We start from the raw sequence: 3,496 nt of genomic DNA on the forward strand, positions 1-3,496 counted from the left end.
ATAAGAATAACATGTTCCGAAGAATTGAGGGGGTGGGAGTGGATTGTGGAATCAATGTGAATTGCCTGATCAATCACCATCAATGACTGATCGTTAGCTGCCACCATGACGTATGATTAAGCAAATATGAGATTTAGCATGAAAAGAGTAAAGATATATATCGTTTGATTAGAGTTTGATTTACTTCCTTTTAAATTAAAACACTTATTTCTTTGGGAAGTTTTTTTTTTTTTTTTTGGGTGAGAATTTGTTGAGAGTTGCCATCACTTCAACAAATCTAAAAAAGGTAAGTAACAAAAAGTCTCATGCTAGCTGACCCACAAAATCAATGTCAAATGATGTACAAACATTAACACCATTGGAAGAATAGAAGCTCACTTTTCTTTAACCAATTAGCCCCTCACAAGAAAAAATATATATATAAGAAGAAAAAGGAACTCTAACCCAACCTTGTCAACTGCAAAAACCGTTATATTTGATTTCAACTTTTAAAGAGATGTAAAAGAAAACAAATGGATTTTTTTAAATAGAAACACTATTTTCAATAATCAATAATAGTAATAAAAATAAAGCAAAGTACACTGTAATTGTTTTTTTCACTGGGAAAAACTAAATAAAACTTAACCAAAATCAAAACTGAAAATTCATAAAAGCATCTATAATATTATTTTAATATTTACTTAGGTAGAAAGTATGTATTATTTATTTATTTATGATAAAATTTCTCACATAATTTATCTTTTTTTTGTTTTATTTATTTTGAAGAAAGGCATAAAGATTTAAATTGCTAACTCTAACCCCCTTTTGTTCCCCTTCTTTCTCTCTCTACTACTGTATTCTTCACACATCCTTCTCTCACCCTCTTCTCTTCTCTTCTCTTTCCTACAAACCAAAGACTACACAGAGCTTCTTCAACCCAAAATATTAGAGCTCCCTCCTCCATATCTAAAACCCACTTTGTTTTCTTTTTCTTCTGTATCAAAATTCTCTCTTTTTCAATTTTGAGAAACTATAAACAACTCATTCTCCTTCGATCTCCATTTTTCTTTTTTGCTGAAATTCTACTCTACAAATAAACCGCGGTGGGTTCAACAGGGACAGGAGCACTGTATTGTAGGTGAGAATTTAGTTTCCAATTTGGGGGAATGTAGGGTAGAAATAGAGGGTATTTTGCTCTTGTTGAGGTTGTACTCAAAATTGGGACTCTTTTTATTTTCTTTTGCATGTAGGTTTATGAGATCTCAAATTGGGCTATTACTTGCAATACTATCGGTTTATTTTTCTACTTTAATGGGGTGTGAAGTGTAAATAACTTGAATTTCTTTTTGTTTCAATGCTACAGTAGAATTCGTATGGGTTGTGGTTGTTCAATGTTTTTGAAGAAACTTGTGGCCAAGTTTCTAGCTTCTGGTGATTGCCCATCTGGTTAATTTTCTCAGAGAATATAAAAGGTTCAATCTTTTTGCTGTTGGTTTTGTTTTTTGTTTTATTTCAAAGTTATTGGATGAATTTTTGTACTTTGTCTCTGTTTCTTATATATGTACATGTGGTGCTAAGATCAATATTATTGGAACAAAATATAGAATAGAACATCTTGAATTAGTTTATTTTGGTTACAGTATATATTAGGGTTTCATGAAGATAAGTTGGAAGAGGGAAGGAGTGCCTAATGCTATTCTGTTACTGGATGTCAACTTCTTATGATTTAGTCTATTAATGTTGTTTTTCATTGTCTTTTTGATTTTCTGTTAAAGGGGAATGGTGTTATTATGAGTATCATCTTTGGGAAGTGGAAACATATTAAAACCTTGTTGCTGTAAATAAATTTAGTATTGTGATGGTCCTGAAAAGTGAATGGATATATAGGAATCATATAGTCGAGTATAACCAGTTTCGGATTGAGGCATAGTTTGATTCATTGGGGAAAATAAATTTAACAGTAAAACACAAACTAAGAAGATAAGACATGGTTTACTTTCCTTCCAAAACACCTTTCTTCTAAGAACTAGAAGAACAGGTTGAACAGAGGTCGATGCTTGTAGTCCATATTTGTTTCTTTAGGTTCAAAAAGTGGAGATTGCACTTCCTTGGTTGACCATGAATCTTGGTCTTGTCGAATCATGGGAGTGCTTTAACTGTTAAGATTTCTCCTGAAATATTTAAGTCAAGTGTAGGTTTGTCAAATGTTTAATTCATGACGCACTACCTCCCATTTACTGACTCCATAATGTGCTAGTATAGGTAGAATGAATGTAAAGCCTATCTTTGTGATTGATAGATTAAAATAGTTTGTTTAGGAAATTCTTAGTACAATTGTAATGTCCACTCAACAATTGAATAAAAAAAATAATAGAGATACTTCAAGAATTTATTAATGCCTTATTCATACTTATCCAGTCAGTTTCGAAGGTTCTATAGTTGTTTTCCACCTTTCCTTTCCTTTTCGTTTCTTCAACCCAAATGAAGCCTCTGAAGCTGACCTCTTCTGCTTTAGCTTATAAATATGATTTTTGTTCTCTTCTAAGCTATGTTACACAAATTCGTTTGTTGTACGTACCGGGTAAGGGTGTATGCAAGGATTGGGTATAGCTATATCAAATTCTTTGCTAATTATTAGTGGCCTTTGAAGCTTTGTTGCCCGCATCCTCCAAAAGTACCACCGCATTCACGGTTACTTTCTTAAAAAAAGAAAAAAGATATGCCGCCGCATTCGTGTTGGATCCTCAAAAAATGTTTTTACATTTGGAGAATCTGACACTTGACCGACAACATATTTTGAGTATCTAAGAAACAAAGTTTTGAAGGATCAGAACAAAGTATCCACATGCTTACAACAACAACATACCCAGTGAAATCCCACTAGGTGGGGTCTAGGGAGGGTAGAGTGTACGCAGACCTTACCACTACCACGTGGAGGTAGAGAGGCTGTTTCCGGGAGACCCTCAGCTCAAGAACATCAAATCTAAGTGACAGGAGAGCTATATATAAAACATAACAACCAATCCAAAAGATAGTGTATAATCAACAAAATATACAATAACATCAAGAAAGTAATGTGAGGAGTGAAACGCAGTAAACAACAATACGGCTAGGGCTACTCCAAATGCTAACAACCCATACCCTCGCGAGGGACGGCAACACGCTAACCCTACTAACCTTCCACCTTAATACGCGACCTCCACTCCTTCCTATCTAGAGTCATGTCCTCGGTAATGTGAAGCCTAGCCAAGTCTTGTCTAATCACCTCTTCCCAATACTTCTTGGGCCTACCTCTACCCCTCCGCGTACCCTCTACCACTATTTCCTCGCACCTCCTCACTGGGGCATCTGCGCTCCGTCTCTTCACATGTCCAAACCATCTCAGTCTCGCTTCCCTCAGCTTGTCCACCACAGAGGCCACTCCCACCTTCTCCCGGATAACCTCATTCCTAATCTTGTCGCTCCTAGTGTGCCCACACATCCATCTCAACATCCTCATCTCCGCAACATGCATTTT

At 35.4% G+C, this 3,496-nt stretch overlaps 1 protein-coding gene across 2 annotated transcripts in view; it reads left to right on the top strand.

The window, feature by feature from the left end:
• Window positions 1-821: 821 nt before the first annotated feature.
• Window positions 822-3,496, top strand: part of LOC102601289 (bromodomain and WD repeat-containing protein 1) — a 22,227-nt gene continuing 19,552 nt past the window's right edge. For both annotated transcript variants that reach the window (XM_015312338.1, XM_006355324.2), the window contains exons 1-2: window positions 822-1,117; window positions 1,343-1,451. The gene's annotated coding sequence lies outside the window, so the exon portion shown is untranslated. The remainder of the gene's footprint in view (window positions 1,118-1,342; window positions 1,452-3,496) is intronic.

Source organism: Solanum tuberosum, unplaced genomic scaffold, assembly GCF_000226075.1.
Source record: "Solanum tuberosum cultivar DM 1-3 516 R44 unplaced genomic scaffold, SolTub_3.0 scf00200, whole genome shotgun sequence".
In the NCBI taxonomy this organism is placed as follows: domain Eukaryota; kingdom Viridiplantae; phylum Streptophyta; class Magnoliopsida; order Solanales; family Solanaceae; genus Solanum; species Solanum tuberosum.